Source organism: Pituophis catenifer, unplaced genomic scaffold, assembly GCF_029215685.1.
Source record: "Pituophis catenifer annectens isolate HBS135680 unplaced genomic scaffold, rPitCat1.0.hap2 SCAF_2, whole genome shotgun sequence".
In the NCBI taxonomy this organism is placed as follows: domain Eukaryota; kingdom Metazoa; phylum Chordata; class Lepidosauria; order Squamata; family Colubridae; genus Pituophis; species Pituophis catenifer.
This window is the reverse complement of record NW_027256882.1, coordinates 14,495,630-14,511,798: the sequence shown is the minus strand read 5'-3', so window position 1 is coordinate 14,511,798 and position 16,169 is coordinate 14,495,630. Positions and strand designations below refer to the sequence as shown.

The 16,169-nt window shown below is 39.7% G+C and overlaps 1 pseudogene; it reads right to left on the bottom strand.

The window, feature by feature from the left end:
• Nucleotides 1–16,169, bottom strand: part of LOC139309885 (zinc finger protein 585A-like) — a 36,137-nt pseudogene that overhangs the window by 1,850 nt on the left and 18,118 nt on the right.

Genomic DNA, 16,169 nt, shown 5'->3' with positions numbered 1-16,169 from the left:
TTTCTTAGAAAAGAGGATATACCTATTAAGGATTGTTTATCTTACCTATTTCAAAATGTTGTGCATGATCATGAAAATATCAAGTCACTTGACCAACAGTCTGACCATTAAACCTTCTCAGCTTTGACTTACAAGTTTTTATATGAGAAATTTATCCATGGGTAATTTATTTTTAAATGGATATATTGGGCTATCTCTGAAGCAGTTTTTGTTCAATTGGTATTGTTTCGCTTCATGTCTTTAATTTTTTTAACTGCTTTCCCCAAGTCTTTTCAAAACTGTTAAACTGTTCCAACATATAACCTCCCACCGGCCAACACGCTCCCACAGAGAGGGTCTCCTCGGGGTGCCGTCTGTCAGGCAATGTCGGCTGGCGACCCCCCGGGGAAGAGCCTTCTCTGTGGGGGCACCCGCCCTCTGGAATGAGCTGCCCCCAGGGATACGACTAATCCCGGATCTCCGGACCTTCCGCCGGGCCCTGAAGACTTTTTTATTTCAGCAAGCCGGGCTGGGTTAAGATTTTTAATTGGTGAATTTTATGGGTAACGGGGTTTTAAATTGGAGAAGCCTAAGATAATTTAATTCTGTTTTAATGCATTTTAATATTTGTATTGTGTGTTTTTAATTTTGGCTGTTCACCGCCCCGAGTCCTTCGGGAGAGGGGGCGGTATAAAAATTTAATAAATAAATAAATAAAATAAATAAAATATAAATTACATTTCTAGTACCAGTCTCTTGAGAATTGTCCTTTGTTTGCATTCCTAGGATCATCTTCAAGGTTGAATCAGTAAGGCTCGCTGGGTCATTCTATGGGGACACCAGGTTCAAATTCACACAGACTCAGCAGTTGGTTTTCAAAGCAGCTCATGAATGAAGGCGTTTAAACTTTTCAGAAGAAATCTACACTTACCTGGCAAAGTGGCCCCAATTGGATTCTCCTGAAAAGAAGCTCTTTAGAATCATTGGATGGATCTCCTCTTCCCTGGAGCTCTGCTGAGATCTCCTCAATGAATGGCTCCTGCAACTGAAAAAAAGCCTGATTTATGATCCACTTTCAAATGACTTTAACCATGTTAGTTCACTTAAGTTTTTCCTCTCCACATGTATTTTTCCAATTCAAATCAAAATAAGAGAATTTGAGAACTCCTACTCTGTGGGTTGCTGTTATTTCTGCATAAACGCCTGCCACTTTTGTGAGTTCCTTCTTTTTTATTTCCTATTTTCCTTCACAACAGGAGCTGTTTATTTATTTCCTCCCCTTTACTTGACAATAATGGCCTTTCTTTCTTTGTGAATGTATTTATGTCTATATAATGGCTCTCTCCTTCTATCATCTGGTAGAGGGAGCGCCATGATCATGGTAAAGGAATATGAATAAAGTATACTTTTTTGTTTTTCTCTGCAAGCTTTGTTTTTTCTTCAGGGACCATTTTTTTCAAACTTTATCCTATCTATAATGGAAAGTGTTTAGAATTGTCTTCAGTGAAAAGTCTACAGTGGGTTATCTCAAAGTTCCATCTTAGGCCCAGTACTCTTCAATATCTTCATAAATGATTTAGATGAGGGAATAGAAGGGGAACTCATCAAATTTGTAGATGACATTAAGCTGGCAGGAATAGCCAACTCCCCATAAGATAAGTTCAGGAAAGAAAAGGATCTTATCAGACTTGAACAATGGGCCCTATCCAGAAAATGAAAGTTAATGTAGAGAAAAGGAAGGTTTTACATTTAGGCAGGAAAAGCCATAGGTACAAGTACAGATTAGGCAAAACCTGGTTCAAAAAATCAGTAACTGTCACAGGGACTGTAGAGTCCTGGGGATGATCACTTAAATATAAGCTAGCAGTATGTGACAGCAGCTAAAAAAGCTAATACAATCCTTGGTTGTATAAATAGAAGCAAACAATCAAAATTACGTGAACTATTAGTACCGCTTTATAAATCCTTAGTTAGGTTACACCTGGAATACTGCATTCCGGGTTGGTAACGTTACAAAGATGTTGAGAGTGGAACATTTGTCTGAAATGGTATATATATGGTTTTCTGCCTGAACAAGAGGGTTAGACAAGATCCTCAAGTCCCTTCCAGCTCTATATTGAATAATCCAGGAAATACAAGACTTGTGTTAAGATAATAATCATAGTCTTACATCAGTTGGGAAAAGCATGTAGTCTTGGGATCTGCATCTCTACTAATTTTACTGAAACCAAGCAATGTAAAAATGGATGATTATATTCAAACTGATTTTGTAAAGTATTTTACTGAAGAGCTCAAGGAACTTCTTTGAAGAGAAGTGAAACATCTTCAAAGAAAAACCAGAAAGTCCAGTTTTCTCTTGAAAAAGCAATTTTGGGACAAATAAAAGTTTCCAACATTGCCTTGGTTAACATGAGAAAGGGAATTCACTTAAGACCTTACATTCACATTCAGTTCAAAGCTAATGATCAAAATTTCTAAAAAGACTAGAGAAGTGATCCAATTTGAGATAGAAACATGTTTTTGTGGGTGGGTTGGATTTTGGGCAATAGCTATTACTAGATAGAGGAGCCCTCTTGGAATCAGTCTGAGTCCCTGGTTTGGGAATCCTGACTGGAGGAAACATTTATCAGCCCTTCCAGGTAGAGAAGAAGCCTGACAAAGAATATTAGCTCTGTCTGTAAGACCACATTAAAAAAATATTTTTTTGTTCTCTCATTGTACTCACTGGACTACTAGGAAGGATTTTTATGAAATTTCTCCCCTCCAGCTCCATGGGGGAATTGAGGTATCTTTTGCATGATGGCTGTCCAGTCCATGACAAACTATGTGGGAGAATAGAACGTGGGAATACGGTCCTACAAGGGTTACTCCCACATAGCTTTTTATTTATAATCCCAACACGTGTTGTCTGGATCTATTTTCTCTGTGATTATCTGTGAAGAAGAGACAGCAGAGGCGTCGAAGAGGATGAAGCTCCCTCACCTGCCGGCCCTTTGCCAGCTTTTCCGGGGCGGCTGCGGGGCCGAGGAGGCAGCCTTCGGCCAGGGCCACCGCCTGGGCGCAGCTCTCCGCCCCGCACTCCCTCAGCCAGCCCGCCAGCTCCGGGGGCAGCAGGGCCAGCAGCTGCTCCAGCACCACCAGGTCCAGCATCTCGGCTTTGCTGCTCCGCTCGGGCCGCAGCCACCCCCGGCACAGCCCGTACAGGCGGCTGCAAAGCGCCCGGGGCCCCTCCGCCTCCCGGGAGACGCAGCTGCGGAAGCGCCATCGCTCAGCCTCGGGGCTGCGGGGCTCCTCGGGAAGGCCGCTCCCCGCCTGAAGGGGTAAACCCCGAGCCTTCATTCCGTCTCCGGCTTCAGCGCAGCCCCGACGGGGGGAAACTATCTCCGAGGTTGCCTTCGGTCACAGCCGACCCTCCCCCACCCAGTCGCCCCGCCCCTTTCCCGGGTTCGGGGGTGGGGAGAAGGGGGGCTCCGCTCCCTCAGGGCTTCTGAGGCCGAGAAGAGCAGTTGCGACTCGCTCCCGCCAAAACTTCCCGCGCTCGACAGGCCTCCCACAGACTCGGTGAGATATGATTGCTTCCTAGAGAGGAACAAGACTGTAATCCCTCATGCTTTGTCGCTCTTGCCTAGACCGTTCCATAAGGCAAGTACCGCCCCTCCTGTCTCTGTTCAACATCCGGGCCTGGCAAAGGTCTTCTGCGCATGCCCTGCTCTAGACTCTGACAGGTCGAAGTCACGTGGTGTCGAAGTATTTGGTAGGTGAGTGGGAGGGGATCCGCGGGTGAAGGGAATAGAGCCGGTGAAGGTCGAGCAGGGCTGGAATAGAGCAAAGCGCCTTTGAATGGAATCTCCTTTGATTGCTGGTTCTGAGCACCTGGGATTTCTCGTTACTTCCCGCCAGAAAATTTATTTATATACTGTATAATTATATAATACGTTATATATTATTAAATAGATATGTAAACAATAACTGTTGGGGGTTCCTCCAAACCAGTTTGTCCTCTCTCTCTCTTGTCTGTATTCATGTGGTGACACTCAAAGAACTGTCCTTGTTTTTTTAGAATAGAATAGAATAAGAGTTGGAAGGGATCTTGGAGGTCTTCTAGTCCAACCCCCTGCCCAGGCAGGAAACCCTACACTACTTCAATGGTTATCCAACATCATCTTAAAAATTTCCAGTGTTGGAGCATTCACAACTTTTGAAGGCAATTCATTCCACTGCTTAATTGTTCTAAGTGTCAGGAAATTTCTCCTGAGTTCTAAGTTGCTTCTCTCCTTGATCAGTTTCCACCCATTCTGCCCTCAGGTGCTTTGGACAATAGTTTGACTCCCTCTTTTTTGTGGCAACCCCTGAGATATTGGAAGGATTCCTCCTTTTCCTACAATCTGCCGTTACGTTTTTAGTCTCTATTTCTGCTGTGAGAAACCTTCCCCCCCCCACTTCGAGAATATTAAAAGAGGTAAAATATTGTATTTCCCCAAAGGAGAAATGAAGAAATATGTTCTTAGAGCCAGAAAGCAGCCCCCGTCTTTCTTAATTGCTCCCAGCAGATTTTGTGCCTAATAAAAAAAAAAGACTATTCACAAACAAAACACCTTCACCTCCAAATTGTTGTTTTGGTTTTTTTTGTCTTTTTGGAGGGTTTTTTGAAAAATTTTATTAAACACATAGTAAAACATTGGACACGGTGTAACCGTCCTGGCATTATCTTTGCCATACATAGTAAAATAAAAAATAAGTATCATATATAGCTTACTACCAGTGGTGAAATTCAAATATTTTTACTACCTGTTCCGTGGGTGTGGTATGGCTTGGTGGGTGTGGCAAGGGAAGGATATTGCAAAATCCCCATTCCCTCCCCACTCCTGGGGGAAGGATATTGCAAAATCTCCATTCCCACCCCACTCTGTGACCAGCCAGAGATGGTATTTGCCGGTTCTCTGAACTACTGAAAATTTCTGCTACCGGCTCTCCAGAACCTGTCAGAACCTGCTGGATTTCACCCCTGCTTACTACTTATATAAATTTGGTCTATTCAGTATTTACATATATAAAGACATCATTCCTCTATATTACTTATACCTTTGTCTTATCTACTTCCATTCTATTATAATTACATACATAACCTTAATTCTCCATTCTATGAATTCTGGTCAGTTCATATTTTTCATTCCTCCTTTCCGTTCCAACCATTGATAAAATTTGTTCCATATCTCGTAGTATTCTGACTCATCTTTATTTTTCAATTCCAGCATTAACCTATCCATTTCCGTGCATGTCAAAAAAAATTTAATCACTTCATCTTCTCCGGGGATTTCCTTATTTTTCCAATTTTGGACAAAGATCATTCTTGCTGCTGTTATAATATGTATTATTAAGTAAATTACCCCTTTACTATATTTCCCATTTATAATTCTCAATAGGAAAAGTTCTGGTTTGTATTCCATTTCTTCTCCACTTAATTTTACCAGCCATAAATGAATTTTCCGGCAATACTCCTTTGCTTTTTTACATGACCAACACATATGGTAGTACGTGCTTGAGTCATGGTTGCATTTCCAACATTTTGGTGATAAATTTCTAAACATTTTTGCCTGGCGGAAGGTGCCACCTGTAGAACATTTTATATAAATTTTCTTTATACGGTATTGCCAATTTTATCTTCCTTCCCCCCCCCCTAATTCTTGCCATGTTTCCAATTGTATATTGTACCCAAAATTTATTGCCTATGCCACCATCGTTTCATTGACCTGCTCTTCCTCCATTTTATAATCCAATAAGAATTTATAAATTTTCTTTACCAATTTATCATTCGTCCCCAAAAAGATATCTATTGTCATTGATTCTCTATTAATACCCCGCTCTTTCATGTCTTTCAAGTAACGTGACTGGATTTGTAAATAGGACCACCACTCCAATTCTACCCCTTGTTCTTTTAATTCTTGCCTCGATTTCATATCCCCTTCTTCATTTATTATATCCTTATAGGTGACATATTTTCCTTGATTGATAAGATTTGGGTGCACTAATGCTTCTAATTTGGATAACCAACTCGGAACCTTCTTGTAGTTCTGCTGTTTGAATTTATTCCATGTCTCCAATAATGCCTGTCTTATAAAATGTCTTTGAAAATATTGGTGTGCTACTTGTTTCCCGTACCACAAAAATGTGTGTCATCCTAGATGTAAGTCGTGGCCCTCTAACGTTAACAATCTTTTATTTTTTAAATTTATCCATTCTGTTACCCAGGTGAATGTTGCTGCCTGATGATAGAACTCCCAATCTGGTACGCCAAACCCGCCTCTTTCTTTAGTTTCTTACAGAAGTTTAAATTTAATCCTTGGTTTCTTCCCTTACCAAATATAGTCCGATATCATTTTATTCAATTTTCCAAAATACTTTTAATCTAATTTTATAGGAATATTCTGAAACAAGAAGTGTAATTTTTGTAGAATGTTCATCTTGATTGCCGCTATTCTTCCCATTAAAGAGAGCCTCAAATTTCTTCCTCTCTCCAAATTTTCTTTTATGTGATTCATTAATTTGCCATAATTATCTTCTTTCATTGAAGTGCATCTTGCAGTTATATAAATTCCTAAGTATTTCATTTTTTTCACTTTCTGTATATTTGTTCTCTTGGTCGACTCCTCTTTCTGTTTGTTCGTCTTTTAATGACCCGTAATCCTTTGCATTGGAGTAGAGTCGGGATATCTGAATGGAGCTGAGTGGTTACTGGCCAGATGCCCTTCCTGTTACCAATGCAGAGTTCTCAGCACATATTTACTCATTGTGCCGAGAGAGAGAAATATCTGCCGCTACTTAGGATCGAACTCACAGCCTTCTGATTGTAAGGCGAGAACTCCGCCTCTAGGTCACTGCATCACTCACCTTCATGAGTGATGGGTAATTTGCATTCCCCCCACCCAAATTCTAAGGACAGGAGGTGACCTTTTAGGACATAATAGAATTAACCCACGACCATTAGGATAGCAAAAGAACACCAGGCTCACTACATTGCACCACCCACTGAAGCATTTCGAACACGGAACCCCAGAAACCTATAACGATCAATCCACACTTTCAGCCATTTGGTCAGCTGTCCCAGAACTGCATGTTGTGGATCTGCTCATGAATAAACAGACCTTCTTTCCTAAGCAGCTAGCCTCCATTTTATTTCCAGGGCCTCTCTCCCGTCTTGGAACTGAACCAGATTGATGTTTTCTCCCAACACTGCTATGTTGAAATCTTGACTTTTTCTGCTTGATCCTTCCTGGCTTGTTGATCCTTGAAGAGTTGATCTGGTTTCAAGTGGCTGTAGTACTTCAAAAAAATTGTCCCCCTAGCTGGACTGAAATACGGGGCTCTATATTGTTGGCCATAATCACTGGGTGAGACTGTGAGAAAGAGAAAATCTTCCCCAGCAGATAATCCTCTGTTATGTATTCTTTCTTACTTCCAAAACAGAAGACAGAGCTTTCAAAAGACTATAGAATATTTTGTTCTATGATAAGCATATGCCCCATAGATCCACACAGTCCTTAAAAGTGGGAAGCCCCCCTTTCACCTCCTCCATGCTGTTTTAAAAGCACAGAACAGAACAGAACAGAATTCTTTATTGGCCAAGTGTGATTGGACACACAAGGAATTTGCCTTTGGTGCATATGCTCTCAGTGTACATAAAGAAAAATAAAATGCATTCATCAAATCTGTCCTTCATGTGATTTATTTTTAAGAGGATATGGCATATTTCTGAATGAGTTCTTATACAATTATTATGTTTCAGTTCATAACTTTTATTAACTGGTTTTCAAAAGACTTTTTAAAAATATTAAGAAATATTCAATTCTTCCAACCCTTCATTTGCATTCCCAGAAAAATCTTGAAAACTGAATGAGTGAAACTAATTGGGCAATTCAATGGCAGGGGTGACAAACCTAAGGCCCGGGGGATGGATCCGGCTCGTGGGGTTGCCCTGGAAACACTGAAGGACCGGCCTGTGGTGCTTCTGTCAGCGAAAACGGAACTCATGAAGGCTGTGTGCGGCTCGCCCGAGCTCCATTTTCACGGGCAGAGGGTTGCAGAAGGCAATGGCAGCCAAAAATGGAGCTCAGGAATCTGTTTTTGCTGGCACCAACAGGCACCCCAAATAAGAGAGACATCGAGCTGGCCATGCCCACCCCAGTCCCCGAAAATCAAACACAACCCTGATGCGGCCCTCAATGAAATCGAGTTTGTCTTTCCTGGCTGGGGGGATTCTTATTGAGTTCATCTTTTTTCAAGAGGTGAGCTACCTAAAAAAACCACAGAAATTAACCTCAATGTGGTTTTGTTTCCCTTCATAGACTTAAATATAGGGATCAGTATAGCTGATGATGGCAGGATGAGATAATGAAAAACGGGACTTCCGGTCTGGCTTCCGTCGTCACCAGACGGTCCTTTGTGACTGCCAGCCCCGTTGCTTGTAAAGAGCCGCCTTTACATCTGAAAGGCGGGTCGAAAAACTCCATTTCCTGATGGAAATGTGAGTCAGAGCAGGTGAGGGCAGGTAGAGCCCTCTTTGAAGTCCCCAGAGTTTTTTTTTAACTCTTGGGGACGAGCAGATTGGGGCTCCCTATTTTCCCTCGCCGCTGCTCCGAGCTTCGGGAGGACTCTGCCTTTTTGCAGAGCTAGGCGCCGGGACTGGACCAACTAATAAAATAACAGATGGTTTAATTAAAGAGAGCGAGATTTGTACCTGGGACCCTAAATCGGAAGCATTTTTAATGATTTTACTAGCGTTTTTAACTGAAGGGGAAAAAAAAGTTTAAAATGGCGACTGCTGAGGCTTGAGAAAAAAGCCGAAAGTGAAAGTCCTTCCGTAATAAGCTACACAGTAGCGAAATAGACAGTGCCGGCTAGAATCTAGAAGGAAAATATTCACTTTAAGTTTCTTTTTCTTGGAGATTTGTATTTGATCTTGTTTGGGGAAAAGTTTTCTTTAAAAAAAAAAGAGCTTTTTTGTGTGGCAGGATGGCGCTAAAACTAATTAAGCCTGACAAACAAGCAGTGTGTGTGGGGGGGTGCTCCCCCACTCACAATTATGTGAACAAGTTCTGAGCTTACAGACTCAGCAGTGTGGTTTTAATTTAAAAGAATTTCTTCAGGAGGAAATGGCAAAATATCATGAGACTGTGAACCAGAAATTTGAAAAATTAAGGCAGGAAATTAAAGAAATGATACAACTAAAGTATGATAATCTGCAACGAAAGATTGTAACAGTGACTAATGCTTTTTCAGAAGTTGTTATAAAGATGGATACAAATATCAAATTATTAGAGTCTAAAATGGAGGAAGTTGATGATAAGAGTTATAATTTGGACAACAAAATACAAAGAATTGAAAATGATTTGATAAATATTCAAGACAATAGTTTAGAAGTAAAGTCTAAAAAGGAAGCTGGTCACGAGACTTACAATGCAGAAGATATAAAGCAAGGGATTGAAAAAGAAATGGTAATGATGCAATACAGGCTCACAGAATTTGCGATCAGAATGAGAGGATTACAGGAAAATAATAGAGATGATCTAAGAAAAATATCTGCTCAAGTTCTGGCTGGGATTTTAAAGGTTCATCCTGAGGAGGTATTTTGCAGGATTGACAAGGTCTATAGAGTAAATTCTTGGATTGCAAAGCAAAGGCAACTGCCTAGAGATGTGGTGATTTACTTCACAGATAAAGAAATAAGAAATGATATTGTGCAAAAATCCTTTAATTCTACTCCACAACTGTATGGAAGAAAGATCTGGATATATAAAGAACTGCTGCCTAAGATGTTAAAAGATAGAAAGAAATTTGGACTTTTGGTGACTGAGCTAAAAAAAACAAAATATTTCATTCAGGTGGGATGTTCCAGTTGGTATAATATTGAGATATCAAGGAGAAAGATATCAGCTAAATACTGTTGAAAAAGCGGAAGAATTTTACTACAAGGTCCTCAAAAAGCAAAATCAACAAGAGATAGAAATTCAAGATAAGCAGAAGGTGGTGGAAGTAATGAAGAAACAACAAGTTACAGAGGTCTCTACAGATGAGCCGCTTTTGGATTCTCTTTCAGAGGTCTCAGCTGGATTATTTAATACAACAGAGGCGGCTCTGAATTCTAATGTAATGACTTATCAAGTCACAAACCAGCATGGAAATCAACCAGTTGATATACAATTTATAGAACCAGAATGGAGATTTAAGCCACAAAAGCAAAACCAACAAGATCAAGTTATAGATCAGCACGAAAACCAAATAGTTGATATACAATTTACAGAAAGTAAATCAGGATGGAGATCCAACCCACAAAAAGTCAAGAAAAGAAGAAGCAGGTCTCACAAAAACAAAAACTTTTAAACTAAACAACAGTGTAATGCCAGTTATTTAAGAGATGATTGAATATATGAAAAGAAAAGCGGCAAAGTATTGGTTTATATTATCCTGAGGAGAGTGACAGATCTCTGCAGTGCTGTACTTTTGGGATGTGAAAAGGGCCTTAAACTGAATGGATTGGAATTATCTTTTTTTGGATTCTTTGATAAATATACTACGTTTATGTTGAGCTACAAGGCAAGAGTGTTATGGGATTGGGGCACGCAGATGATCTGGCTGTTACCCTATTACGGTGGTTGGAATTAATAATTTGGATAAAAGACACCTCTACAGACACTATATGGAATATAAATATAAAGTCACTCGGGTGGTTGTTTTTTTTTTTTTTATGAAGATATTTGTTATTGATGGGGTAGATGGTAATTGAAGATACCGAACATACTGTTGGAATTAGGATGTGATGTTACCCTAACATGGGTGATGGAGTTCACAATCCAGATGAAAGACATTACAGAAGATATTATATAGATTACAAGCCTAAAGTCTTTTTAAGAGGATTTTATTTATATAAGGGAATATTTTTTAGTGGAATGGGTAGAAGAATAAAGATATTAAGAATTATTAAGTATGGTAGTCTTGTAGAGTGGGTGGAGACAGGTTAGTTTATGGATTGTTTAGTCTAAGAAAAGGGATATTATGTTTAGATATGATTATATGTAAAAGATTTGAGTTAAGAGATATAATGATGGGGGTGAAGGAAATGGGTTGCCTATGAACTGAATAAATGCTAAATTAGGATTTATTATATAGTTTTATAGCGGAAGGTTGCTTTGAAATGTTAGATTAATATACATAAAATATTTGATTTATTATTATGCTAAATTAGGAATTATTATATAATGTTATAGTAGAATGTCATTTTGAAATGTATAGCATAAGGGGGATATGATAATTTTATTAGAAAGAAAGGATCAGCATATGGGGATGAAATAAGGGGATGGTAAAGTATTATATAATCTGTTATGAACTTGGGTTTTATTATGAAGAAGTCACAGGGGGAGGGGAGGGGGAGGGGGGTTAGGGAGGAGGGGGGGAAAAAGGGGGAAAAATTTGTATTTGAAAAACTTTAAATAAGAGATAATGAAAAACAAATACATGAAAGGAGGCTGTAGAATTACAGGTCATAAAAGTTTATTAGTAAGGTTCTAAAACTGTAAAAATATAAAGAGGTTTTTCTCTAAAATATGTGGGAAGCTAAAATTGTATGGAATAATTTCCTTGGCAACTACTCAAAAAAGAGGTTATCTTAGACTTCCGGTGGCACTGCCGACATTGCTGGATGCTCTCTCTCGGAGCGCCAGCCCTGTGATCTTGTAAAGTCGCCCTGACAGCGCAAATCAGCTGTCCGGCGGCTGGAAAACCTTTCCCCCGGGAGAAGAGGGAAAGGAGAGTAATCGGATGGGGGTAGAGCTCCCCGAAAGCCCCTGAAATAGTTTTGGGGGCTTGGAGGATGAGAGCTCCCCAGGAAGTCCGGTGAAACTCCGAGATCCAGGGTGCTTCTGCTTTAAGCAGAAAAAAACGTCGCGACCACTTCTGCAATCGTTACTGAGATCTAAGTTGATTATCTGGTGTTTAAGTAAATTAGGAGGGAAGTCAAGGAAGCCATTACACTTCTGCTTGGAAAAGAAAGTGAAATGGCAATGGGCAGAAGGCAGGAAACCGAGGGGCTTAATTCCTATTTTGCATCCCCGTTTCCACAGCATGGGGCGGGAGATGCAGGTGAAAATAGGCAAAGAAAAACCTAGCTGCTCTAAATGAATTCAAATATTTGGGAACAGTATTGTTCAGAATCTCCTTCAATTGATTTAGTTTCCTCTATGGGCATTATTTTATGAGGATTATGGTGTCCTTCCTGAATTTACCCTTTCTACACATGATTTCTCCCATATGGATCCTTTACTGGTGAGTCAGATAAGGGTTTCTACTTGGAGGCCTTTCTACTTTGTCCATTCAGGTTTCCTGCACAAGTGAATCCTTTCATGAGTAAGATGTTCTTTCCCAATAAAATTACACCAGCTCCATACAATATATAGTCCCCCACCCCACCCTGGTATGGATTCCTTCGTGAGTAAATGTCTTATGATTGTTAAAGCTTTATCCACACTACATGCTTTGATACGGTCTCTATTCTGTTTGGGTCCTTTTATGAGAATTAATGTCCCCTTTATGTCTCCTTTGAGCAAAATTTTCCCCACATTCTCTGCATTTACCGTATTTTTCGGAGTATAATTTTTTGGTTGTTTTTTTTTAAAAAAAGTTTTTTTTTATTTTTTAGACAAACACACATACAAACATACAATGTATTTTCTTTGAACAGAGTATTTGGCTGGTTCACAAATTTAAACAGTGTTTAATCATTTCAATTAAATTTACAATTTCTATATTTTCTTTTTGCCATATTTATTCCTCATCTATTTTTTTAAAAAACCAATATTACACTTCATTCTCATCTCTACTTAATCAATTTCAATTTTCCCTTCTATTCTATTGTAGGAAGTTAGCACCCACCCCTCTCCTGGAAGAATGACGTATTTTAGAAAATATTAAAAAGGCAGAATATTATGTTTCCCTGGTTGAAAAATGGAAACACGTTTTAAAAGACAAGCAGCTTCCTGCCTCCCCCCCTTCCCCCCCTTTGTTAATGGACCATAATCTCCAACACAATAGCAGCAGAAACTCACATGTGACCTGGAAAGCATGTGACCTGGGAAGCACATGTGACCATCAGCCAGCAAGGCTAGCTAAGACCCCCACCTCCTGGGAGTCTGACAACCAATCAGGATACTCTTTCGGGGGTCCATGAAATGCAAAGCCAGAGAGAGCATAAAAACCCCAGGATTCGCTGTATCTCGCCCTTTTCTGTTCAGGAACTCAAGCCATGTGATCTTGTCCACCATTAAACCATCTTTCCAAGCAGTCTCCTTGTTTCCAGTGTCTTTTTCCCCACTTGGAGCAGAACCCAGAAGGATATTTCTTCCTACACTACATTATACCCCTTTCCATTGTCATCTATTTTTATATCCATCCTCACATTGGTTAATTACAGTATGTAATATTACAGTTGTTTAATACAAATTCAACATTTGTATATAAATCAATTAGTTATATAACTATCTTTTTTGTATATTAATCAATATGAACATCAATATTCCAATTATTTCCATGCAATCCAATTTCTTACAAACCAATTAATTATATTTACAAATAATAAACCAAATAATTTTCCCCATATATTCCTCCAAACCACAACTTAACCATTTCTGCTTTCAACACAATATACAATTAACAGTATCTCAATTATTACAATTCCCTAGTTAAATAGAGTTTTTTTCTTTTGTGTTTTAAAATCTTGAACTCTCCTCTTTTGTCCTAAATTTCCCATTGTTTGCACCTACTTTTGGTGAGGAAAAAGAAAAATCTCTCTCTGCTTCATTTTGCCACGTTGCAGCAAAGAGCCTGCTTTACTTTCAGTTTCGTTTTTCAGTATAGCTAGAGAAAAAAAATCTGCTCCAGCACTCTTTGCAGCAAGCAGCAGAGCCCTGCGCAAAACAGCTGAGAGCAAATCAGCTGAGTCGGGAGGCCGATCTGATCAACTTGTGCTAATTAACCTATGCTGAAGCTGAAAGGAGCTGTTTTTTCTTGCTGTTTGCTTGCAAGGAGGTAACTGCTGCAAGGCACAGGCTAAAGGGTGGTGGCCAGTGGGTGGGCAGGGCTACCTTTGGTGTATAAGACGCACCTAAATTTTCACCCCTTTTTGGGGGGTAAAAAGGTATGTCTTATACTCCGAAAAATACGGTATATGTTCTCTCCCCCGTATGGACTCTTTCATGATTAATAAGATAATTTTTCCGAGTAAATTGTTTTCCACACTCCATGCATTTATATGGCCTCTCCCCAGTGTGGATTCTGTCATGACATTTAAGGTGTCTTTTCTGAGCAAAACTCTTTCCACATTCTGTACATTGAAATGGTTTCTCCCCTGAATGGATTTTTTCATGACGAATAAGACTACTTTTATAAGTAAACGCTTTTCCACATTGTATACATTTATAAGGTCTCTCCCCAGTGTGGATTCTCTTATGACGAATAAGTTCTGAGTTCTGACAAAAGCTTTTTCCACACTCCATGCATTTATACGGTCTTTCCGCCATGTGCATCCTTAGGTGGAAAGTAAGGCGCCATTTGTCAATAAAGCTCTTTCCACACTCCAGGCATTTATATGGTCTGTCCTCTGTGTCAATCTTTTGACGGCAAGTAATATCACTATTCTCAGTGAATCTTTTTCCAAACTCCAAACAACTATTTGTTTTTTCGCTTGAGTGGATCCTCTGATGGTGAGTCAGATTATGTCTTGTACAGAAGTCGCTTTGGCTCTTTGAAGACACTGCCCTTTGTAGTTTAAATAACCTCAGCTGCTTCTCATTCTCCAGCCCATCACCATCACCTGGTTGGGAAAAAAAACCCACAAATTCTCATTAGAATTTAAAATGATGGCGAAAGGGGGTGTCTCCCATTCAAAAATATGCCCATTTGAGTATCATGTTTGGTACCAGCAATTTGTCAAACTAGGCGATGTTGGGTTGAAATTGTTATCAATGATATTCTTAATGATATCCAAGAGATTTTTCAGCCCAGAACCATATTAAGGCCTTTTGTTGTTAGATCAATCTGCTCAGGCATTTCCATCTAAAGCCTTTCACAATGTTATACTATAGTGAGCATTTTTGCCAAGGCCCTTGTAGTTTTCTAGAAGAGTGGCTGTGAGGACAAACTTGGGCAAAATTGCCCATGAAGTCACTCAGCTGCTTTATGATCTAGAGGTTCTGGCAGTTAAAAGGGAAACAAAGGGAAGTGTATGGGACTTTTGCACTTGTGAGTGTCCAGTGGACATTATCTACATACTATCCATTGTGATCCTGATTTTCCTAAGGTTAGGAAAGATTTTACAGGTGATGGTCATTAGAGTTCTCACCACCTCAATTATGCAATTGAGTGCATGAATCTTCCCTGTTTAATTCCCATTCAAAACACCTTTTCCAAATTAACAGAATCCAGAGCAAAGAGGATCCTTACCCAGAACAGCCATATTCATAGTAACCTCCAGCATGACTTCTCTGCACAAGGCCTTCTGGCTAGAATCCAGCAGTGCCCACTCCTCCTCTGTGAAGTCAACAGCCACCTCCTCAAAGGGATCAGAGTCCTAGAAACAAAAAAATATCTTCCCCATATGACAGTCCTCTCTAATATTTTCTTTCTTAATTCCAAAAGAGAAAAGAGAGCTTTGCAAGAGACAAAATGGACATTTTCTTCTAGGACAGACAAACATCCTGCAGGCGGACATAGTCCTTAAGGGTGAGAAGCCCCCCCCCCACCTCCTCCATGCTGCTTTTTTAATGGCACAAAATATAGCTTAGATGCATCCAACTTGTAGAATGGCACTGCTTGGGGATCCCCCTCCCATGGCCTGGGAGAATTCACCAAAAAGATTTTGCTTAGAGGAATCCTCTGGGCTTAACTCAGTAAACCCAGTAAAATACAAATTTCTTAGAAAACAGGACATACCTATTAAGAATTTTTTATCTTACCTATTTCAAAATGTTGTACATGATCCTGAAAATATCAAGTCACTTGACCAACAGTCTGACCATTAAAGCTTCTCAGCTTTGATTTACAGGTTTACAGGTTTTTATATGAGAAATTTATCCATCTGTAATTTATTTTTAAATGGATATATTGGGCTATCTCTGAAGCAGTTTTTGTTCAATTGGTATTGTTTC